At 37.4% G+C, this 27,055-nt stretch overlaps 1 protein-coding gene across 4 annotated transcripts in view; it reads right to left on the bottom strand.

The window, feature by feature from the left end:
- The window catches only part of CDK17 (cyclin dependent kinase 17), a 238,046-nt gene extending 229,290 nt beyond the window's left edge, over positions 1-8,756 (bottom strand). For all 4 annotated transcript variants that reach the window (XM_053716948.1, XM_053716950.1, XM_053716951.1 and 1 more), the window contains exon 1: positions 8,401-8,756. The gene's annotated coding sequence lies outside the window, so the exon portion shown is untranslated. The remainder of the gene's footprint in view (positions 1-8,400) is intronic.
- Between the last annotated feature and the right edge of the window lie 18,299 nt (positions 8,757-27,055).

The raw sequence follows: 27,055 nt of genomic DNA, 5'->3' as shown, positions 1-27,055 counted from the left end.
TACTCTGCAGTCTAGTTATCTGGGAAAAGTACTTCTGACATTCTGAAACATCAGGGAGTGCCAAGGTTAGCCATCACTGCCCTAGAGGTCAGGACCACTCCACTTACAGAACATTCAAGATAACTACAAAAAAATGTGATCTTTTTTATTTTTGTGGTTACTAGTATATCTTGCACCACATCTATGTTCTATATTAGAAAACATATGTTTTGTATGCACAGATCCCAATTTCACACAACAGCAGTACAACATTTGGCTTCCACTACATACACAAGTAGGATATGTTTATAAGCTGTGCACAAGTATTCCCCAAACTCACAGACAGGTGACACCTCCTATAATTGACATTTTCAAAATATTCAAACCTTTAGCCTAGTGATCTGTGAAGATCTGTCCTGGCTTTTATCATGCTAAATGTACAGTCAGCAATAATTAGAGCCACATAAATATGCAGAATTCCCAAACACGTTTTTAAGGGACATAGAAGTACAAAAATAACCCCTGCAAATGCAGTTTAGTTAAAGTCCATAACAGAGCAGCAATACACTTCTGGGAGCAAGCTGAACACATCAGGTGAGCCAAGGAAAAGAGGCTTGTGTGTAGCCACCAATCACCAGCAATGCATTGTTGCTCCCGAGCCTATATAAGTATGTTTTCAACAATGAATACAAGGAGAACAAAGACTATTTGAAAATAGAAGCAAACTAAAAACCTTTATTTTATTCTTTAGCAATCGTTATAGTCTGGATTTTCCTGCATCCATTGCCAGTTTGAGGTTTCTAAAGAGTTCCTATATTTTTACCTGTTGCCACACAGTTTTGTTATATATATATATATATATATATATATATATATATATATATATATATATATATATATATATATATATATATATATATATATAAAAAAAACATGTTTACCATGAACACATTTCAGCAGTGTATAGTGAAATCATTTTAATAGCTTACTATTTCTTGCTTTTAGCGGATTCCAACAGGAAGAATCTTACATGAAACAGGTTACACCAGATACTGTATCAAATAGAGATGGTAAAAGTCACACTCATGTACAAATTAACAATCAGCAGTAAGTTATGAAACCCAGTTACTAGCAATAAAACATGTAAATTAGGTTTATGACTAATTAACAAGTTTTGTTTCCTTTCTGTGTCTATATACAATGTAAATGTGCAATGAACTCAATTTCATGTCACTTGATACCTCTAACATGTAACCAATCTATTTTAAAGGTACCACATTAAAGGGACATGCATTTCCCTTTAATCTATTGTATAAAAAAGGCCTGAAATATGTACATCAATGCCTTGAGATTAAATATAGGAAGATAAAAACATTTAGTGAGATTGCCTTAATGTATGATACCCCCCCCCCATGAGTTCTACTATTTCCAGGTAAAGCACTATATTGACTCCATCAGCAGAATATATATTGGATTGTGGGTGATCTCTCCTTTCCAGGATCTATGTAAACTGGCCGATAAAAAGAAAATTATAAATATCTGATATAGGATCTAGCCACAGAGGAGATCAGACGCACATCTTATGAGCTCCTGGAATATTACTTAACATCTAGCTTTATGGAGACCATAGTCCATGTTTCTTAACGAATTTACCGATTTGCACTCATGAAGAGGGTCAGCAACCCTTTTTCTACAGCTTATAGAAACTTTACAGGTCAGTTACAATAATTTTTAAGGACTGCTCTGTCTGACTTAACCACGAGGCTGAAGAGACTGACTTAAAGCTGCATCGTCATTCATACAGCACCCCTTTCTACCCAAGCAAATATGGTAGATTTTTATGAACTGATCCTCGCATCTTTAGGCAACTTTGGGGAGAAGATGGATAGTTGTTTCCTTGATTTACGGCTTGTTGTCAGAGATCAGCTTAGAGTGGAGGTTAGCTCAATATCTAATATGGCGGCAGAGACGGATCTCACTGAGCTACCCCAGTTCAATTTAAGGGTAACAACCTCAGAGCTTAAAGCACTGCAGTCTGACAAGGGGTTTCCTCTACAGGACACTTCTCTACCTACAGTAACGGATCTCACAATACTGAGCAGTCGTCTTTCATTAGCGCAACCTAATGCATAACCCTATCTCGGAGTTGGTGCTCCATGCTCCGCTACACCACCAGTGGACGCTTTGCATCCTCAAGCGGTGAATTGGACTCCTGGCTCCGCACTAGCCCTCGCTACTATGGAGGTCGCAGCCTCGCTCACACAGGAAGCCTGTAACTCTAACTTGAAGACGCTGGGGAGAGAGATCCTAACAACCCCAAACACTCAATTCACCAATCCGGAGCAACTATCAGGGGATCCGAAATGCATAATTGTTGGTGTGGCTGGTTGTCATATAGATCGGATGTATGTTGCGGCTTACTTTGAAAGCAGCTTCTGGATCCTATCTGAGTTGTCTATTACGCCTTGGAACGAACAGCGGCAACCCACCTTTACTTCATTGACAATGCCTGAGAGTTTATCTCCATTAAGAGCCGTTGATACCCGCACTGGCAGACTGGAAATCATTGCTATCTTTATCAAGCTCCTCACTACCTCCATGTTTCAATCGCCGAAGGTTGGCGTAGGCTAATCTAGTGACTCTGCTTTCTTCACGGACATAGAGGCTATTTGAGTTTCGTTGTTGTGAAATTGTGAATTTGTTAAATGGTTATTTTAATTCTCTCTGGGTCAACGCAGTAATATAAGTAGTTATTCCAGTTTATATATTACTCTGCACTGATGTGTCTATGTTATAAGTGTAATATGTTCTTTACTTGTGTACAATCTACTGTAGGGTTCGGCTAATCACAAAAAAGTAGCATTTTATGATGGGTATTATAATAGTACCATTGCTCAGTTACATTGTCTTAGCCCACCAGAGTATTATCTTTACTTATGGGGGTAATAGCTATGTTAGAGGACTGTGAAATCTCAGCCACATCACAATAGCCTGTTTTAGATCCCACATAAGTCTATCATATAACACTAGAGTATACTTATCTGTCTGATGTACCCTATCTTTCTACATGTACCTTCTGGAAACATGGTTGAGCAACATTATCTATCCCTGGGCATATGGTACTCTTTCATGGAACCATTACTGTATAGATTGCTCAGGTTTCTCCTCTTTTTTCCTCGCTCTCATGAACCTATGTTGCTATTTATACGTTCCCAAGTTTTATTTTTATATCTGTCTGTGACAGACTTAGATATGTACCTATATAGGTCTCAGAGAGAGCAGATTAAGTGATGACTATTATCTTATATGTGGGTGTATGTGTATATAGGCGTATGCGTGCATACATGTATGTATGGGTGTGTATATTTACTCTAACTGGATCAGTTTTAATACTCACCCAAATACTACGGTTAGCCGACTTACTACAGTGGTAGTTGATAGTACTTATTAAAAGGGACAGTCTACACCAGAATTGTTATTGTTTTATAATATAGATAATCCCTTTATTACCCATTCCCCAGTTTTGCATAACCAACACAGTTATATTAATATACTTTTAACCTCTGTGATTATCCTGTATCTAAGCCTCTGCAAACTGCCCCTTTATTTCAGCTCTTTTGACAGACTTTCAGTTTAGCCAATCAGTGCCTGCTCCCAGATAACATCACGTGCACAGTGTTATCTATATGAAATACGTGAACTAATACCCTCTAGTGGTGAAAAACTGTTAAAATGCATTTAGATTAGAGGCGGCCTTCAAGGTCTAAGAAATTAGCATATGAACCTCCTAGGTTAAGTTTTCAACTAAGAATATCAAGAGAACAAAGCAAAATTGGTGATAAAAGTAAATTGGAAAATTGTTTAAAATTATATGCTCTATCTGAATCATGAAAGTTTATTTTGGCCTAGACTGTCCCTTTAACTAGTTTTGTACTTATTTCACTCCCATATAGCTTTACAAATTATTTAGCACGTCGAATATTCCACTGCCCGTTTTATTTGTTGTCAAGAGGCCTCATGATTATATATATATATATATATATATATATATATATATATATATATATATATATATATATATATTGGGATAACTAGACTCCCGCATTCATAACTATATGTTGTATATATGTTTGAAGAATTCCTATTTTGTCCAGGATACCTTAGCTCCTTATATTTAAATATAGACTGTACATACTACTTAGCCTATCCTACGGTGTTAGACCTCACTGCATCTTACATAGCTACGAACTATTTATTACTAAGTTTATATATACCATGTTCTCTTAGTGCTTCTATGGTGAAAGAAACTAAGATATTTCACAGTTTATCACCTTCACTCATGGTTCACATGGGAGACAACCCTTCTTGTATTCTATTTGAAAGCTCAGAGACCAGAAAACACTTACTGGTTTGATATTCTGGCTGGCTCCGCCCTCCCACCTTCCCCCTCACCTTATTTGGAGCGGCTCTTGCCCGCTGAATTTCCCTCCCCCAAAAAACCATAAAGCCACTCCGCCTTGTTCTAATTTTACTTGGATAACCTAAGCTATATTTTCTATGACAAGGTGGGGATCAATTTTACTCTTATGATATTATACTGCAAAACTGAAGTCTCATTATAGATAGTCCAAATCCCCTGCTAACGCTTTAGAAAAAAGGGTTCATAATATTCCTCTTACATATCTCCCTGGCCTAAGTTGGCCTCATTGCTCCTTCATTTCTTCAGCCAAATTTTGCCGCATCATTTTTGATAATAAATTGCCTATGCATACTTCTTTTTAACCTCACAATCGTAGTTTAGGTAGGCATAGCCTGTAATTGTGGACCTGGCGACATCATTATTATAGCACTGTACACCTTTTTATCTGCCATTGTTTTGGGACATATTTCTTATGTTGTATTTGAGTTATGACTTCAATAAAAATTGATTTAAAAAAAAAAAAAAAAAAAAGCATTCTGGAATTTATAGTTCACTAGTTGTCTCTAAGTATTGGGCCACTGCAGTTCTGGACTCAAATTCCCAGCATACATTATACAGTTATTTCCCTCCCTTGCTAACTGCAGGGAAGGAACATTGCATAGCAAATGGATAATGTGCAAGTCTGTTCTTATATAAAATCACTGATCATCTTGCGCCTTACTTGTAAATAAATTTGTATTTTTGACATATTGCTAGAACTAAGCATAAAATAGTCAAGCTGTACACTGTTCTGTATGTATAAGTGTGCTCTTATATAAAATAACTTACTATGTTGTTCTCTAAAAAAAAAAAAATATATCTGATATATACAATTTTATTATACAGAAATCAGTTGATAGGGAAATGGTTCAATTTAGTGATAAATGGAATAAAAATTGTAAGATAGAAATAGCTAAACAAAAAATGTGTACCAGTTTAAAGCTGGTGTAGAAGAATACTATATCCAATCAAAGAGAAACTAAATTTAGAATTATAAATCAAGACTATTACCTAGGAATGTCTCCAAATGGAGAAAAGATGTTAAAAATTGTTGTCCTAAATGTTTATTAGTTAATCCAGACTTTGTACATTGCATATGGGCTTGTCCCAAGGTGTTTTTTTATTTTTTTTTATCTACATTTCACAATGTAAAGATCTTTTTAAACTGTTTAAAGATAGTTTTTCTACATAAAGTAGGAGTATGGAAGGAATTTGAACAACCTAATTATTACAACAATAATATTGGCTAGAAAGAATATTTTTAAATTATGGATTGGAAATAAAGCACCCACTATAAAAACAGCTTAAATATGACCTGATTCATCAACTGGTTCTAGAGAGATATGATTTATATGATAATAGAGCAGGAAATAAGATGTTTCATTGAAAATGTAAACCTTTAGTGTACTCGTTAGATCATACCCAGCTTCATAATGTTCTAGGTCAATATTTGATTACCTTTATTCTGAGGGCTATCTAGACAACTATTTAGTATTTATTTTACAACGTTTTGTTATAAATACAAGTGAATCACAAGACAAATGCTGTATTTGATATGTGGTGTGTAATTTATGAATTGTAAACTTAATATTTTTAATAAATGCTTGGGGGAAAAAAAGAAAAAAAAAAGTGACATGCATAGACATTAAACATTTAGATAGAGTACAGAATTTAAAGAGATTGTTTAACTTAATGCAATTATTAAATAGACTGTTTCTTGGCATTCTTTGTTAAAGAGCATACCCAAGTATGCTCAAAAGCTGCAAAGCACTGCTGAGAGCAAGCTGGTGATTGGCGGTTTCTCACATATGCCTCGTTAATGGCTCACCATAAAAAGGGGTTAAAGGCATAGATATATGCAAGCAATAATAAAACTCTTTAGAATATTTTTTGTTTGTACTTATGCCCCTTTTAATATATCCAATGAGAATTAAGCACTAGAATAAAATTCATCAGATAGAAAAATCTTAACTTTAAAAAGTGATGCTTAATACAATCTTGACCCATATTACACTATAACCAGTAACAAAACTAAAAAATTGTCCATCACAAAAAATGATGTAACTCAATAAATATAGAATAACTAAAATAAAAATACAATACCTTAAAGGAATAGTTATCACTTGCACACACACTAAAAAGGGACATGAAAGTAATGTTTTTTTCTTTCATGACTCATACACAGCATGCAATTTGAAATAGCTTTCCAATGTACCTCTATTATACATTTTCTTTGTTCTTTTCATATCTTTTGTTGAAAAGTTCAGGAGCGTGCACATGTTTGGAAATCTAAATGCCAGCAATTTTGCAAGAATGGTCCATTTAAAAGAGCACTATATGGCAGCACGGTTTCCTGCCATGTAGTGCTCCAGACACCTACCTACTATCTCTTTAACAAAGAATACCATGGAACAAAGCAAATTTGATGATAGAAGTTAATTGGAAACTTTTTCTTTTTAAATTTGGTGCTCTGTCTGAATCACAAAATACATTTTTGGGGTTTTATAGCCCTTTAAATAAATAATTTCCCCTTAACAAACATACCAGTCAAATAATGTGTGAGATGCAGAGTGTAATGTATTTAAGTGAAAAAGCCATCAGATTCATCTTTGTCTAATAATAAACTATACAAACAAATAAAATCACAACTTGCAATTTAAATTTTATTGGCCTGAATCATATATTTTAACATTGTTTCACTTTTTCTTAGTATATTTTACACACTGGCAACCTTGTTTTCAGGATGTCCAACATTTGTGCTTTTTTATTATAATAAACTGAAACAAAAGTATATTGCACTTATGTACAAATAACATTTACTTGAGCAAGATATATAAAAAGGTATATACAACCTGCTAGGGTTGTACAAGTAGCAATATCTGCCTGGCAAAGTCAAACAGTAATTCTCTGGTGTCATTTTTCAGACACATACAGGAAGGACTTCCTCTAAATGACTATTTTTTACATCTTTTCTTATTTCTGCTCTAACTCTATGGATTCTAGTACAATGTCCAGCAAAACACCTCCATGGTTTAAAAACAGTTGGAGTGGTTCATTTGGTGCCCTCAGTTTGTTTATCTTGTAAAAAGTAAGACCCTACCGCAAGCATTTTAATTGGTTCTTAGAATTGATCTCTGAGACAACCCCTTTTCCATACTGCACCCTGACACAGAAATGTAAACAGCCATAGCCAGTAAAGAAAATACAAAGCTGGATGTAAGGTCGGGTAAGAGCTGATATTATAGAACACGAAATGACTATATTCTAAGCTTGGTCATGAACCCCATAGCGTTATTGTTAGCACAGCACAATAAAAAGACATCAGAGCAGAAACCAGAACTTCCCCAATGAAAAAACCACAGGAAACCCAACTACCACACGTCCACAAAAAGCATCTCTGCATGAGCCATTTAACAGCACCAATTCTACCTGAATAAAAGGTCGATAATAGCATAAGAATAATAAAGTATGTATATTATTTATACATAGCAAAAACAACATATCTTCTTAAAAACAAACCATCAAGGAAAACGAACCACATCACTAATTATAATTACAATGTGACAAATGATGGCTATTCATTAAGACAGTGGAAACAATAACACCAACATAATGGTAAAACAGACAAAATAATATACACAAGTTTTGATTGACACCTACAATGAACATGAACTTTGATTCACACTGCTTTCTTTTCCAAAAAGGAGTTAAAGGCCTAAGAGGTTGATAAAAAAAAAAAAACAGCAGTTAGGAAATGAGCCTTTATCTGAGCAGAGGGGTAAACTCACTTAGGTCTAAACCTACACCACAAGACTGAGCAAACAAATATACCTATGAAATATCATTTTGGGTACAAGTGAGGGTTGCGGCATTACAATCTCCCTGGGAGCCGATGGGTTAATAGAAAACTTCTCAGTAATATCCAGTGGGTATCTGACAGCAGTTACACACAGGCTACTTACTGTATAAAGGGGAGTCGGCCCTCCTTTTGGGCTCCTGCAAGTCAGCTGATGGATAATGAGGATTTAACCGTCTGAGAGTAAAAGACCAAGTTCCTAGCCCCAGATAATAGGAGAGCAGTGTGCAGGCCGGCCGGATGCAACACAATGCTGGGTAAGAAGCTGCTTCTGTCCCAGTGCACTAGGAGGCTATGTGGGCCGGTGCTGTACGAGGGTCATGCTCCTGACATATTAGAGGGTTCCATACACAACATGGCCCCCGCCTTGAGCTGTGTGACACGGAGATCGGTGACGGGCAATACACTGTATGCCCGGATCTGATGATTGACGTCTCCGCCGGATTCTTGCAGAACAGGATCCAGTTCTATTTTTTTTTTTTTTTCAAAAGCAACTGGGTCCCCGCCTACAGCTCAGGAGGACGGGGCGGAGCTGATTACGATGGCAATGGTGGTGCTACGACCCCTGCTGGAATGCTTCTAGATTACAGCCTTCAGTAGCGTTATCTCAAGGCTATTTAGCAGTTCTTGTATGAAAAACAACAAAACATCACTTTGTCCATTGAGTTTAGCAGTGATGACAATCCATACTCGCTGTTCATTATTATTATTATTATTATTATTATTATTATTATTATTATTATTATTATAACAATTTAAAAAGCTATCTGAACAATACAGGGAATTGGAAATGTAACCATTTGGAATGCTGTAGTCTGCACGTTAAAGATCGAGGCATTTTCATCATTATTCAGTGCTTTGCTTAAACTGAAATTTCAGTTTTATCTTATTCTATGTAACCTCAAATCATATATAATATTGTAAGGTCTAAAAGAGAAAATACATTCATACCTGGTTTTGAAGAATTGTGAAATATAACATCTGTTATTGGCTAAAGTTACCTATATTTAGAAAAGTACAAAACCAAACAAGAGTTGGTTAAATGATTTTAGCAGCAATGCTATACTATATGAAATATTTTATTATTATTAGAAGTAGTAGTCGTAGTAGTATTAAAGGGATATTCCAGCCAAAATTGGAATCCCCATGGATGCATTTCAGTTGTGAATAGAAGCATTTTTGTAACATACATGCATTAGCAAAAATGCTTCTAACAAAAGATATAGCTGTTTAAAAAGTGTATTTAAGTATGCACCGTGCACCAGCATTTTAAACACAGCACTTGCACAGTCAGCCTAAGGTGCTTGTACCATCTGGTAATGTCTCAATTTGTTAATTGCTGACAAGATACAAGCCCCACTGGCACTCTGAGCAGCTGCAGTATTTAAAAATGTGGTGCATTGAGAATATCTAGCTTTGCTTCACATGCACGTGCAGAGAAAAAATGTTAACACTAAAACAATGCTAACTTTTACTATAATAATTTTTGCTAATATAAGTATATTGCAAATATGTTTCTATTCAAAGATGTAATTTATCTATGCACATTTACATTTTGACCGGTACGTCCCTTTAATGATGATAAGTAAAACAACAGAACCAGTAAGGTTTAAAATACTGAAATACTGAATGTACTTTATATGTTAATGGATGATACAATCTTCATAAATATACCAGGTTTTCATTAAACTGGAATTTAATTTGATCTTATTTTATGTATTCTCTCTCTCTCTCTCTCTCTCTCTCTCTCTCTCTCTCTCTCTCTCTCTCTCTCTCTCTCTCTCTCTCATAATTGTTTGTTGAACAGCTATAATTTTAAATATATCTGAGACGATTAATCAGAGCGTGTAAGATTAAATTGCTAATATTTCTGATATATTCATGCACAATAGTGTTCTTATTATATGATACACTTGCGAAGTCTAAGTTTAAGTGTCAATAAAAGAGTGGAATAGATTGCTGTTCTTTGGTGAAGGAAGAAACCAACCTTATATTTATATATATGTATAAATAAAAGGATTACTGCAAGTATTAATGAGAAAACACTCTCAAACTGGCTGCTGTAAAAGACCTACTAGTGGGCGGGAAAACCCTTTCTAGGAAATCCCTTAGAGAAAAAAATGTTGTAAAAAGAGGTACTAGAAGGATTACTGCGCCTCAAAAACAATTTTTTCTTATATTGCAAATGAATATCATAAAAATAAATGGTTTGCAAGATGAATAGATGCTCTTAATGTATCAAATAACACAAATATGCAGAAGGTATTCACCAAATGAATTAGAGGTTGGATTTTAAGAAAAACACACACAAAGCAATTGCAATGATACAGATGACTTCTATGATGTAAAAGTCCTGACAAACAAATGTATAATCCTTAAATATATTGTAGCAAGTCTGTATATTGTTCAATGGTAATCGCAGAGGTATGTATCCAAAAGGGAATATGTGTATTGGCTACTTACAGGACACACCCTCAATCCTATGAGCTAAGTGTAGGGTGCAAGAGGGAGATGACACTGAATCTTGGAAAGCTGCTGGATGTAATGAATTCTTCCTCTATGTCATCTGTTTGGAGTACACCCAACTTGATGGAGGATAAGGATTCCCGAATGAAGGATGCGGTCCCCAAAAGAAGGCAAAGACTCTTTCTTGCAGGACCTTTTAGGCGGATGGTTACCCCAAAGTTTTGCTCGGTATCCTTGGTGTCCTTCACTAAGGTCTGTACTTTGCAAAATGTCAGCCACAGCCTTTGTCTGTGCCTATCCCTGGTATACACACATGTATACACCTACACGTATACACCTTTGAGTCCTTCTCAGTCCAACACCTTTTCATATACGGTATATTCCTTTAAATCACTCTTTATCAGACGGTTATAAAAGAACTCCTGCACTGATCAAGCAGTTACTGTGTAGCAATGCTCTGGGCTCTGAATTCAGGTCAACTTCAAAGAGAGAAACATGCCCTCCATTTTAAAGGCCAAAATGAAAAAATACATTCACTAGTTGCGTTTCCCAAGCAGAACGTTAACCAATTTTCGGTTAGTGATTAAAAAATTACATAGAGTAACATATGAATTTCTTGTAACTTGTATAATTTGCTGTAGCTTTATGAATAAATAACTGTATTAATATTGTTAAAATGATATACATACTTTTTTATATTTCATAATAAAGATAAAAAAATAAAAATCACAATAATCTCTAATAAATCAGAAAATGTAAAAAAAATTTGCTCTAGAATGTCCTTTAAAATACAGGGTTATTGAGGGTGCATTGGAAACACTTCATGCTTACCAATAGATTTGCCAGGTGCTCACCACAAGAATAATGCACAACCAGCAGGTAATCCAGTGAATGTGATAGGTGGGTTTTGTGATCAGATCTCAGGTTAGAACCCATGGCCCTGCTGCCCGAGTCAGCCATATGACAGCATCAGACATCAGATCAGCATACCTCCCAACATTTCCAAGCCGTTTTCCAGGATGCAGCGGTTAAAAAGCTTGTGAGCAGTGGAGTGGGGTCTAGAGGAGTGGGTTTGTGAGTGCGACTGGGCAGGAAGTTAGTGTGGCCGGTTGCCATTGGTCAGGAAGTGTCAAGTTCAGCCCACATCAAACCACAGATTTGATCCTCAGTCCTATAGCCCCTTTCAGCCATAGGCCCACATCAGAAGTCCACACCTGGCAGGCCTAGGCTGATTGCGGGAGACATGTTGATGGAGTCAAGGGTGTTCTGTGAGCATTGTTGCTTGGAAAGAGTTAGTGTGGGTGGAGTCTGAAAGGTTCCTGATTTCACTTTGGAAACTGGGACCTTTATAGCAAAGGGACATCTGTTGGTGTGACAGAGAGGCAAAGCTCACAAACTATGACAATCCTGCAAAAGAGTGGAATGGATGGGAGGTCTGAACCACAGATTAGACCCCATTTCCTGAAGCTTCTGTTATGTATTAGCCCAGCTCAGGCTTAGATCAGACCTATGTCTCTGAATCTCTGAGACTTTAGGCCCACAATGACCCCAGATCAGACTACATTGCCTTCAATCCTCGTCAGTTATATTATACTTCCAACAATTCCTGGAGATTTTCTGAGAAAGGAAGGGGTTCTTGTGGATGACCTGTGTTTTTAAGGTAAGGTTGTTAAGGGAGAGACGGAGCCTCAGGTGTGCCACAGGCAGAGTCGAGTACATCATGGGTAGGACAGGAGGAGTTGGGGCTTGTCCTAGGTAAATCTGGGTCAATCCCTAAAAACTGGGACACTTGGCAGACCTCAAATCCCAGGGAAGTCTGGTAGAATCAGGGACTGTTAAGAAGTCTGTTATATTCCTACATCCAATCTCAGTTGTCCAATTCCCCTATAGCCCCTTTCAGCCATATACCCACATGAGACCTTAAATAAGACCCAGTCTATTAAGTCAAGGCGGCTTCTTACCAGCAGGCTCCCTCTTGACACAGCGGTGACAAGGCACTTCAATTGATGAATGAGGAATCAAGTCCGAAGGTAGAAATAAAACATACAATTTATTAAAAGTTCTAAACACAATATACAAAGCAACACGTTTCTTGACCCTATAGTCGTTTCCTCAGGTTCCATACATTAATTGCAAACCTCCGCCTTTTAAATACACATAAAGCAATCAAATCATAGATTGAACAGATGCCACCAATTGCTGCATGTTTACAATGCGCATGCACAGGAACAGGACTGAAGGTTATACACACTATTTTCAACTCAATATGAGTAGAAAACCATCCACATCACATTAAAACCTCTATACAATACATCCCCTGCTCCTGGCGCATGGGCTTCTTATTACACAACAAACTTGCAGATTTTAACCTCTTGCCAAGTCCACTCTGATATTGTCTTCTGTTTGAAAGTGCATAAGCTTTCCATGCATCCCCTGGTCTACTGATAAATGGCATCAGTGCACTATGTAAGCAGATGACAAAAGGTTTAAAGTATAATATATGTTGATGACAAGGGTTAACAGTGTTCTATATGGAGCTTGCAAGGGTTTCTTACTGCTCAGTATGTAATTCTAACGGGTGTTAAAAGTGCTCTGTGTTTGACTGAGAATGGTTATAATACACCGTACTCGTAGGGTGTGAATGATGACAGTATGTTTCCCTACACATTCAGTACAGAGTGGAGGACAACACTGTCATCCTATTCCCTATGGGAGCATGTTTGCATAGGCCCACAAGGCATGCATAAGAGAAGGAGATTGATTTTTGGGGGATGTAAGAAAATTCTGGAACTATAAGCCCCCCTGTGTGGGCTTATGGGCCATTTTATGAAAGCTGTATGCAGGGTGATATTTTGCATTAAAAATTAACAGCATGCATACATTATTAAAAATAAGGTGTCCCTATATGTGCCTGACAATGGGTTAACACTGTTCTTTCTGTATGTGACAAATAGAAGGGGATAATTGCTGATCTCTGCAACTGACATGACTTAATTAATTAGCCCACAGTTGAGAGACATATTTATAAAACAAATATGATATAAAATTGTGGGGTGGGAAAGCTGGAGAAGGAAATGCTTTATTTGTACATATGGTACTATAAAACCTAAATATACCACCACATACACAATATGTAGCAAGACAAATCACCAGAAGATAGTGCACTCACTCGCCCATAGACACTTCAGCTTAAAGGGATACTAAACCCAATTTTTTTTTCATAATTCCGATAGTACATGCAATTTTAAGTAACTTTCTAATTTACTTCTATTATCAATTTTTCTTAACTTTCTTGCTATCTTTATTTAAAAAGCAGGAATGTAAAGCTTGAACAATGTGCTCCAACTGGAGGTGAAGTCAAGGAGCACGCATGCATCCTGTGCCTCTGAGTGCATTGAGGAAGGGCTCCTACAGGCCGTTCACCTTGGCGTGGGGTCTAACGTTTGGTGCCTGCTATGGCAGGAGGAAGAAGTTGCTCGGATACACAGCCATCCGCTCCACCTCCACAGCGCTTCCCATCCATGCTGTATATGCTGGGAAGCATCATTGTTTGACCCCCTATGGTGAAAGGGGAGGACTTGTTCTTTGAGCCCTTCAATCTGAGCACTTGGCGTCCTCATGCTGGGCACCGGAATCTAAGAGGCTGAAAGTGGAGGTAAGTCCTGTGGTTAGGTACCTGAGTCTGGGAGTCAGTGGTACACTTGGCCTTATTGATCTTTGAATGATCTGAGCTTAATTACATATGTTGCTACCCTGACCCCAGTGAAGACACCAACCCAGGTGAACTTCTAATTTTGTGTTGTTTTGGGAAACCCTGCAACAATACTTTGAATATTTCTTCTATTAAACTGTGACTGTATGCTGGGTAAAAACAGTCTGGGTGAGGAGTTTACAACCCCCTTCATCAGTGATTCTATAAGCAAAAAAAAAAAGGGGAACTTTTCCTACTGCAGCTTTATATCAGTTATCAGCCTCTGCTTTTCCAGTGGGCCTGTTATCCCAGTGAAGAAGATACCCATACACTATGCAGCTATTGCATCTGTTAAATAAGTAAGCCTTGTGGTTAGGTTTGTGAGTCTGGGGTGTGAGTTACAGTTTGGGTACACCGATTTTGGTTTTCATCTTTTGAGTTTCTGCAGCTATATAGTCATTGCTATCACTTTAAATCCCAATCTAACCCCAGTGAAGTCACCAGCCCAGGTGAAGTCTCAGGTTTATCTTGCTCTGAAACATCTCTATTTCTTGATATGGAAAATTAACTACATTAAAGGGTGACTTGTGTATGCTTAGTAAAATAGTCTGGGTGCAGAATTCACAGTGTCCTATGCTATACAAGTAAAGGAGTATCTTTGCAAGACTGCATAAGCCCTTTTTGCCGCTTTTTCATTAGCTCTGTTACCCCAGTGAAGACACCAACACACTTAAAGTCACCTTACACTTGCCAGGAATAGGCTGTGACGTTATATTTAATTGAAATTCTCTTTTGGAAAATGTTACCTTATTAGTGACTTTTCTATACACTTGATAAAAGAGTTTATATTGGATAGTTTCCTCCTGTTTGCTGTATATGACCATGACTAGGGTTTGCTAAAAAATCTTATACCTCTTTTTCCATCTAAACTGGGATACTCCAGTAAAGAAACTTACGGCTAGATTTGGAGTTTGGCGGTAGATGGGGTGTGATAGCTACGCGTGGTTTATGTCTAACGCACAGCATTTTTTAACGCCGGTATTTAGAGTTGAAAAACAACCTTCTAACGATACTCCTAACGCGTGTATTTCACACGCGGAATCCTGCCCGCGTTAGACAGTCTCCCATATAGACAGTCTCCCATATAGATCAATGGAAAAGCAAACAAACACGCTTTTATCATCTAACACTTGATCTCGCGAGAAATACGCACAGCTCGGTCATATGACGCATACCACATAATGCACAACAATAACACGCCGCAAAAGTCACAACAACAATCACTAAACAAAGCACATAAGCATTACACATTCAGAAGCGGGGGGAATTTAAAAAAAATAAAATACAGGGAATACGCATATCATTTAAGATGGGGAAATATACGGAAAATAGCAACAAGGAAAACAAAAATCACAATCATACACTAGCAAAATACTCGCATTCAATATTACTATATATTAGGACAAACATACATATACAACACTTCACTAATACCACACCATCGCAAATTCACATTTAACCATAATACTATTGGTCAATGTTATAGAAAACGAGCACTATGACATCATCGCATTCTACACATTCCACAAATACTAACTCCAAATGAGCATGCGCAAATTCACACACCTAATACACATTGCACAAATAATAAGTAAGAATAAAGCACACCTGAACACAATTTACAACGCAAACCGGTACATCATTAAACATTTACACAGGGTATATAAGCACCACACAAGCATGGCTTCTTTCACTGTGTTGCTGGTGGGTTTTTGGAGATTGGAGCTTAGAGATTTTGTGCATTATTGTGAGTCAGTTAGTGTTATCGTGAGTGAGTTAGTGGTAGTGTGAGTTAGAGAGTTAGTGGTAGTGTGAGTTAGAGAGGTAGTGTGAGTTAGAGAGTTAGTGGTAGTGTGAGTTAGAGAGTTAGTGGTAGTGTGAGTTAGAGAGTTAGTGGTAGTGTGAGTTAGTGAGCGACAGTTGGTTTGGGTGAGTGTGCGAGTGCTTTTTCTGTACACTTAACACATTTACACGCAAACACATTCAATACATACATACACTTATCAATAACACTACATACACTCCATACCCCATACCCTCTCATACTACACTCCATAACCCATTCCCTGTAGTCCCATTCCCTGTAATCCCATTTACTCTTATCCCATACCCCATCCCCATCCCATCACCATCCCCTAGTTACATTTAGTTTACATATCCTCCTTTTAGTCTTCTTCTTCATTTTGTTCATTTAAATACTCCTTACCCTCTTTTATTTATATCCCTTTCACACTTTCTGCACTTTTTTGGTCTTTTTAGTTCTCTATTTTGACCCCCTTTCATTTGATCACACTCACTGTTTGTTTGCTTATTTGGGGTTTAGTTTAGGGAAGAGATGGAGGGCAGGCAGGGGAGAGGTAGAGGGGGGAGGAGAGGGAGGGGGAGAGGAACAGGGCAGGAAGGGGGGCAGGAAGGGGGGCAGGAAGCGGGAGTGGAAGCGGTGGGTGGACCCAGCCACTTGGTTCGAGATGAACAAGTGGCTGGGCCTAGTGGCGGACAGAGTAGGGCTTCACAGTCCGGGAAACAGAGGGCATCGTCACAGGGGAAGGCCAAGGCGACTAGGGAGGCGAGGTTTTCTATGGAGTAGAAGGAGGCCCTCGTAGAAGCCTATATGGCCAGATATAGGAGGCTGCAGCATCAGAAGACCACCCCGACTGAGAAGAGGAAGCTCTGGCAGGAGATAAGGAATGCAGTCAATGCAGTGGGTGGCCGGAACAGAGATATGGACTCTATTAAACATCGCTACCGGGACTGCAAGATGGATCTTAAGAAAAAGTTAAGCCGGGAGGCCCAACATGCCGCAGGAACCGGTGGCGGCCCTGCACTGGAAATCGATTACTGCCGATGGGAGGAAATGTTGCGTCCCAGCATCTCCGAGGTGGATATAGTCGGTATCGGAGGAATTGATACTGGGAACCTGCCATTCTCATCTGACGGTAAGCTCATTTAAGAATAAATTAACATACAAATGTATTTCAAGGGACACTATACGCAAACATTTCCTTTCATGATTAAGGTAGAGAATACAATTTTAAACAACATTCCAATTTACTTATATTACCGAATTTGATTAATTCTTTAGATATACTTTAATGAAGAAATAGCCATGCACACGGTGAACCAATCACAGGAGGCAGCTATATGCGGCTACCAATCAGCAGCTTCTAAGCATATTTAGATATGCTTTTCAGCAAAGAATATCCAGAGAATGAAGCAAATTAGATAAGAAAAGTACTTTAGAAAGTTGATTATAATTGTATGCTTCTAAATCATGAAAGATAAAACATTGGGTTTCATGTCCCTTTAAGGATCAGATTAATGCTATTACGTTGTTTACACGCATTCACAATTACTTTGCGGTTACATTAGTATCTAGGCTATAGGTTAGGTGTGCATTTAAACAGACTGAAAACAAACGCTAAAACATTCAGATTGACCAGAGATATCACAAACACGGTTTAGAAAATGCGGACATCGTATTGATTGTTAGAATTCAAAGTGGATTAATGAGGCTGCATTTGTAATTGTATCGTAAGCTAAGTAATTTAAACCTTTATTTGGAAATATGCTAATATATACATTTATTTCTTTTTCAAATATACAGAGTCAGGGGAGGAGGCAGCACAGCAACTACCGGCTCCTCCTTTTCCCCGGGATGAGAGTGGTGGGGATGAATCTCCACCTCGGAGGGAAGAGGCCCCCCTTGACGAAGAGGCCCCCCTTGACGAAGAGGCCCCGGAAGCAGAGGAAGAGGCCGCGGAAGCAGAGGCCCCTCAAGGACCAGCAGGCCGCCGTGCACCAGCAGGCCGCCATGCACGGGCACCCCGCCGTGCACAACAAGAGGAAATAGCGGAGGTGCGGGTTCTACTAGACTACATTGACCAGATGCGTAACTCCCGGATCCAAAATATAGAAGGCAGAAATAGAATTATTGAAGGACAAAACAAAATCATTGAAGGCCAAACCCAAATCATACACCTCCTTACTCGAATAGAAGAAGCCCAAAACAGAACCTTTAGACTCCAACAAGAGATGTTTAATTTCTTCCGGGAGGCGCATTCTGGTCTGTCTCCTGCTGGTCTGCCTCCTGCTCCTGGTCCGCCATCTGCTGGTCTGCCTCCTGCTCCTGGGCCGCCATCTGCTGGGCCTCCTGCTACTGGGCCGCCATCTGCTGGGCCTCCTGCTCCTGGGCCTCCTGCTCCTGGGCCTCCTGCTCCTGGGCTTCCTGCTGCTGAGCCTCCTGCTCCTGGGCCGCCTGCTGCTGAGCCTCCTGCTCCTGGGCCGCCATCTGCTGGGCCTCCTGCTCCTAGGCCGCCATCTGCTGGGCCTCCTGCTGCTGGGCCTCCTGCCGGGCCATCTTCTCCTGCCGGGCCATCTTCTCCTGCCGGGCCATCTCCTCGACCATCTCCTCCTCCTCACCTTGGTCGTCCCAGTACTCTTCCTTCCACTCTTCCAACAACATCTCCAATGAGAACTCGTCGGAGTCGGCAGTTGACCCTCCCAGAGCCTCAGCCCCGTGGGAAGAGGGGAAGGAAGAGGAAGTAAGTATTTGTTTTCACGTTTAATGTTTTTTTATTTAATGTGTAATGGATAGGTATGTGATGATGTGGTTTTCATACACTTGTGGACCACACTCTGTATATAATCTACTTCTATGGGACCGGGTCCATGGAGGCAGATTGTTTGCAGAGTGTGGGTTATAAGTGCGTGAAAACCACATCACATACCTATCCTTGTTCATGATATTGATTGGTTTCTGTGATGTGATGTCCAAACTGTTTCCCGAATCGCAAACAAAATTACCATTACAATTATCCATGATGGCATATTACTGTTTGAATGCCAATAACACAGCTTAAAGGGACAGTCAGAACATTATTGATTACAAAGAAAACACTGTATTACGCATTATCAAGTTGGAAGCAACAAAACATGGAGAAATACGTGTGACTTATGTGCTTACCCTTGTATCTATGCCTATGAAAAATGACCACTTATTTGTTGTTCTGACATAACAACATTTTACACAATCAATGATCAATACATGGTAAATATGCTGTATGAGCTCAAGGTTTTAGATATACAAATGCTATTCAAATGCCCTCTAGTGGTCAAATTGCATTCTGATTACATGCACTCTTCAAGCTCTAAGAAATGAGCACACGAACATCATAGGTTTAGCTAGCAAATTAAAATAAACACAGACAAATGATTAATTGGTGAGAAACCTTTGATATCATTGATATTACAAAATTGACTTTTTTAATAATGCACACTCAATAGCGTATTCCAGCAACTATATTGTATGTCAGAAAACATAGAAGCTTTGGACTAAATAATGATATTGTCATCGATATTTAGAAAAACAAAGTCTGGCGAGCATACACACTGATATCTAAGGTACCAGTGTAATTAGAGGACACACTTCATAGTAATAATATTACCAATAATGATATAGTGTTTTCATTGTTTGCATCGGTACTAGTGTATATTATATCTTTTAAGTGTAGAATTTACACCAAGTTGGAAGATATTATTGATCTACCATCCATAAAGTTCCATTAAATTTATCCCTGCAGGTGCAAATATACCTGATATTGGACTGAAACTTATATAGACTTGTTATAAGATTCTTGTTTTAGATTGCCAGTACCGGTGTGATTGCACATGAATAAACACTTTAATATATAGCGTTCCTCATATTATGTGTGACAGACTATTGTGATATAAATTTCAAATATACCCATAAGTAAATACCATTTACTATAATACCCGTGATCTAGGTAATGAGAAATTAACCGCTGCTGCCTGAACTGATCATTTCCTCTTATAAGTATACAACCGATGTGTGAGCTTAAGTTAGCTTGTGGTATCGTAACAATTCGATCTATCAGTTATGATCAGTAGGCATATGTAAGTTGCGGTTTGTCATTCCCAGGAAATATCATATAAGTGGGGTACTTAACGCTTGTTAATAAATACTTTTTAGGAATAATATATGTGCTGCTAACAGTTCAGTCTCGGTTAGTATGATTGGAGGACTGCCCTGCTGGTAGCTAAATCACAAGCTGTTTAGAGAGCAGCTGGGTAAATTCACTAGTAGTATGCTCCCGTTACCTTAACTCAGTATTGTATATAAGTATTGCATAAGCAGCAGTACCTATGTGGTTGTACTTCAATATTTCTGCTGCTGAGGTTCAGTAATACCGGATCATTAACTAGCTGCCGTAGTAAAAAGTTAAGCTATAAGCTATCCAGCGGCTATATAATCACCAGCGTTCTGCCCCAATTGTCCACACCCAAGTTAAGTTTACATATTGCGGTACAAAGTATTATTTAAGATAGAGGTTCCTAAGGCTGACTAAAAATACATGAGCTCCAAGGGCTCATCACCAGTACCCTAGCGTCCCTAACGTCCCTAACATGTTTTGCCTCGCGGCTTTTTCAAAGGGTGAGCGCGCCGCTCACATACCGGTCTTTTAAAGCATTATGATCACGCCTCCTTAATGACGCTATTATTAGCAACCAGTCCTCTTCATCCTCAGTATAGGACCCGCCTGTCATTGCGGTCCTAGTTTGATACATCCTGATACATTGCTAATCCCAAATGTAACTTTATTGTTATATTTGAAGTTTTACCAAGCTTGCAATAGGTTACATTAAAATGGCCTTATGCATATATATATATATGCAAGCTTATTGATAAAATTTAAGATAAGAACTTAAGGTTATTACATCCTTAAGTTGATTAAGAATGTTACACAAAAGCAGCATAACACAGACTAACCTTACTTGAGTTTTTTCAACTGTTGTACATTTAATACGAGTGATTGTTCTCAGCCCCAATACCATATATTTAATTCATTTAAGGTATTATATATCCACTATACCCACTTTTACATGTTTTACAATAAAGATTTTCTTGGCTCCTAAGAGTGTTTTTAAGTGTGTGTTTTCCAATTTTAATTAGCCTCTAATAAAAGTTCATTTTTAATGCAGACTAGTTTATCCAAACAGTTTTTGTCTTTGTTCTTTGCAGACCTAAACCATTAAAGGGACATTTTACTCCAACATGTTGTCCCCTTTAATTGGTTTTTGATGATCCACTTTTACAGCTTGAGTGTCTAAAATCTTGTAAAAGGATTTACATTGTACTTTAGCAATTTAAATATTTTAGTTATACTGTGGTAGGCACACCTATCCTTAAACATTTTGGCGTTGAGGACAAGCTGTGTAAACATAGCAACCAGAAGAAATTACATTCCCACTGGGTTATACAAGAGATAATGTATGAACATTTGTACATAAATTGTTGGATCCAAGTAGTGGTGATTGGTATATGTAGTGATATCAAATTAAAGGGACACTAAACCTAAATATTTTAGTTACTGATTCAGATAGAGCATGACATTAAAAAGAATTATTAATTTACTCGTATTCTTTAAATGTTTGAATTCTCTAGCTATATTTTAAATGCAAGAATGTAAGTTTATAGGGCAGGCCATTTTTGGGTATCAACTTTGGTTGTCTCTGCTGATTGATGGATACATTCATCCAACAATAAAGAAATGATGTCCAGATTTTGTTTTAATAGAAAATAATTAGAGGCATTTCTTTGTTTCAATAAAGATAGCAAGAGAATGAAGAATAATTCATAAGAGTAGTAAATTATAAATTTGATTAACATTGCATGCTCTATTTGAATCACAATAGAAACAATTTTCCTTCAGTGTACCTTTAAGTATCTTATAATGTTGATTTTGAATGATACTTACAGCTGTGCCTGGGAAGGACAATCCGACACCCAGGACAATGAAGGTTGAGACAGGGGGGAGGGATGGGATTGGGTTGGGGAGGGATGGGATTTGGTTGGGGAGGGATGGGCTGCTGCTCTGGGGTAGCCTGTACAGCTGGGGAGTGGTGAGTTGGGGGCTGGGCAGCTGGGGTAGCTGTACGGGCCAAAAGATGGGGAGAGCGGCAAAGGGGGAGGAAGGGGCGTTTTTTGGGAGGGACAGGATAGGAAAAATGGGAAGGGCCGGGAGGGTCTGTGGTCTGTGGAGGGGCAGGGGAGTGGGCAGGGGACTGGGCAGGGGAGTGGGCAGGGGACTGGGCAGGGGATTGGGCAGGGGCGGAAAACTGATGACCAGAAGAGGAGGATCCATCTGAAATAAATATTAAAAATATATTAACATCTCATACATCATGAAATCAAATCAATGCATTTCAACTTGATTATGTTTGCAATATACTTAGAAGTGTGTTTGAATTTCTAAACAATGATGACATGAGGATATGAGGATATGGTATGCATATAGGCACTCAGATGAATAGCAATGACTGTCTGTACAATTATAAAATTATTATTGTGGTTTGGCCTGGAATATGCATGTGACATCATGATGGCAGGAATTAGAAATCCAAATATTTAAACAAATCCAAGCATATCTTCATGCTGCCTGATATATAAAGGGGGCAGTAGTGTATTTGAACAGACAAATAATATTCCTTTTTAAAGTGCAAAAGCTGTAGACTTTGAATGTCTTCAATAAAATGATTTCCAATAAAGAAACATGTTGGAAACATGATAGATATATTTCACATACCATCAGACTTAAAGGGAGCCTCTTCCTCCTCCGTCCCACATGTTAAATCAATCTCTGTAAAACATAACATGTTGTGTACACGTTAGGATCAGATATTATAACATATGTTACTGTTGCTCAAAGACACACATCAATGTTGCATTAAAGATATACACACCCAAAGTTATGATTTACATCATTTTGATGGAGCATACAAATGACATTAGATTTGTTATTCTCAATGATTCAGATTTTCGGTTTATTGTTTGTATTAATTTTCAAATCATAAAAGCATAGTACATTGAACATTTAAGATTTCTCATGTGTGTATCACTTGATGATTGTTGTCAAAATTGAACATGGAAACAAACATATGCTATACATCTTCTGAATAACAAAGGTGTAGACTAAGAAAGTTTTAATTCTTAATCTTTCAATATTAAAATAAAATTAATATATAATCAGAGGAGTAAATTATATGTTTGTTTCAAATGTTATGCTTCATCAGAATCATGCTCATAATATTGATTACCAATACACCTTCAATGACATATAAATGAGTCAATGGACTTACCAGAAGACCGCAAAGGCAGCTCTGTGTCGGTGCTGGATCCCTCTGGGCTCCCCACAACAACTCTCTCTATGAATGATATAGATATATATTAGTGAACACATTTGGGATAGCACTAAATCACATCTGTCTCGATTTATAAGAATAATCAACTTGAAAATGTGAAGACTAGAGCAGTCATTAGAAAGAAAATGCTTGATTGAATCAAGGGGATTCTGTAAAAAATGATGTATTTAACATATGTTTAATTTGTGACTATATTAGACATCAAACTCATCTCATACAATGCTATTGCATATCTAAATATACCCATTGATCAATGTTCTTAAAAGAATACACACAAACCACATTTTGAATAACAGCTGTTGACAAATATAAACAAAGACATGTGGCACATCGAGCCATTTGTGCAATGTACAGTAATCTTGTTTAGGACACAACACATATTGATCACAATACCAAACCAAATTGATTAGTACAAATATGTAATCATGGTGCTGTTAGAGTATGCTTATATCTATAAAGTAACTCCAACAGTGAATATGTGAATTATATATCAATATTGTCTAATCCAAAGAATGTAAGGATTAATGAATCTATTGTTTATTAAAGGGACACTGACATGATTTATTTCAATCATTGATTTCACTGTTCAAACTGTTACAAATGATTTAACATTGACTCCTATTATAATTTTAATTTTGCTACATTTTAATCTTAAAGGCAGATAAGCAATATTGGATTCAATAAATATTGTTTGTTGAAGGTATCCACCAATCACCAATAAAAACCCAGGTTGGTCAACCAAAATGGAGCTGCAAATAAACGTACATTCTTGATTTTAAAATACATTTAGCAATAGAATATTTAAAATATTATTATAGTATTATATTTAAATGTTGATTAATATTGCATGCTCTATCTGAATGACAACATTAATAATTTTAGCTCAGTGTCCCTTTAATATAAAAATATATTGATTTGACAATGTTGCTGTTAATTAATTCTCTACTCCATATGTTGATGTAATGAATGGGATGGAGCATGCAATTACAATCTAATATGTTAGTTAAGGATATCCTAAGAATTATTTAATTTTCCTCTATTAAAGGGACATGAAGCTCAAAATGTGTAATTGTATACTTTTTGAAACTATGTACTACTGTTATATGAACACATGATTTTAACTTTTGTCAAAATGCCAATTTATGCAGAAAAAACCCGCCGGATAATACCAGTAATACATTGTTTAACCTAAACCAAAATCAATATTTTTTTAGAAGAACTAAAACAATAGACTGAACCAATGTAGCTCATAAAATGTTTAAACAAAACAATAAAATCACGTTTCCAAATCATTCAATGTAAAATTTAGTTGGCATGTCCCTTAAATGACGTGATCAATTTCAAAAATTGAATCTATATTTTTAAAATCAAAATGCAAAAGTGTGTGTATTTTGTCAAAATGTATCCAAATAAGATTAAGCAATACACAGGGGAAGAATATAAATTGGACATTCAAAGAATCTTACATTAAAATGAAGATATCAAGAATAGATGGGATATCTTAAAATCTATAAAAATTCAGATTAGTATTACAATGTAATCCTATGGGGTTTTTTTTTATTCTTATTTGTAAATATTTTACTAATATATTTTGCAGATACATATAAATATTGAACAATGTGGATTTAGTATGTAATGTTCTGTCCATGTTTCTAAGACAAATGTCAATTAAAATGAGACATACCATACTGTGACAAGCCCTGGCTTGAGGTTCCAGCACCAACATCCAGATCTGTAATATATTAAATGAGGATTGGATATCATTAATACAAATCATGCCATGTTTAAAATCTTTAAATTATTAGCACATCAATTAAAAACTATTAATCTTTTGGTAGTCCCATGAGTTAATTGTTTCCTCAATTAAATTCATGATAAATATATCCTGTACTCTTATTTTCAATCAGTTGTGTTGTTTACTGTAGCTTTAATTAATTTTTTGTGTTATTTCATTCTCATCAATTGATGGACATATGTTATTATTTTTTTTTGATTCTGCTAGTCTTTTTTTTATTATGTATAATATTGAAAATAAGAATACTGTATTCTTCACATATATAATAATTCACATTTCATTTTGACCAACATGTGTAAAGCAATGCCACTTACAGCAAACCCATGTTAACGTGTATGCGCAATTCAATTTTCGCTCTGTGACGCATATTCTGTAGAGCGCAAGAAACATCATTCCTATTTCATGTGTCACTAATCTAAAATCAGATATCTAAACATCATATGTAGCGTATGTTGTGAGATCTATATAGGTTTAGTATCTGACTATATACACATTTTTTAAAAATCTAATCAAATATTAAGATATTATATGAAGTTGGATAGTTACCTGGTTCAGATTCTCTTTCATCTCCTCCCAGGCCACCGGACGGAGAAGCAGCTGCCCTGGCCCCCGGGTCAGGACTTTCAGATCCAGCAGCTGGGAGGGAAAAAGAGGAGGCCGAGGATGGCGAGGATCTAAATCTTTTGGGGACCCGGAGAGTGAGGAGCTCGCATAAAGTCACCTCATAAGGGAGTAGGTAGAGTTTCCGCGGGGCCTCTCTTTTGCCCCCTCTTTTACGGGCTTGTACCCACTCCCTTATGAGGTTGACTTTTTTTGTCAAGCGCAACCTCATATCTCCGAATCTCTGCATGATCTGATCCTGGCTCCTCTGGACGCCACACACCAATTGAACCGCATTGGTGATAGACTCCCAGAGGGCCTTCTTAACAGGCGCATCTGTCGACCTCCTCTTGTTCCCAAACAGCTGGGGATAAAAGTCCTTGACGGCGTGGACCAGTGCAGCGCTCTCCTGCTTGGTAAACCTGGGAGGTTTCATGCCTGCCGAGATGTGTGTATATATATATATATATATAGAGAGAGAGAGAGAATATTATAATATACCAGCAGGCATTAGAGAACTGACAAAGATGGCAACGTGTAATGGACTTTTATATGGTGAAGTAAAATGAGATGCACCATGGGACAAGTTATCTGTACATCTGATTGGATAAAAGTTTGAAATATTGTTAGAATGTCTGTGAGACCATCCTGACTCAAGTTGTGTTTGTGTGATGAACTCTGATTGGCCGTTCCTTAATGTTTCATATCTAGTAACTTCCATACACAAACCCTCCTGGTGGTGCTGTTACTTCATTTTTCATGTAGACTTATTTGTAACTCATGGGCCTGACATGCGGATATGTGTGACACAGATTTAATATCCGTGATCCGTTAAATATTAATGTTTAAATTCTCTTTAAAATCTAATACTGTCACATTATTAAATGTTGTAGACATTTCTCGGTTTAATAACGGTCTGTTTCTTTAATA

The sequence above is a fragment of the Bombina bombina genome, chromosome 6 (assembly GCF_027579735.1).
Source record: "Bombina bombina isolate aBomBom1 chromosome 6, aBomBom1.pri, whole genome shotgun sequence".
NCBI lineage: Eukaryota > Metazoa > Chordata > Amphibia > Anura > Bombinatoridae > Bombina > Bombina bombina.
This window is presented reverse-complemented; position numbering and strand designations above follow the sequence as displayed.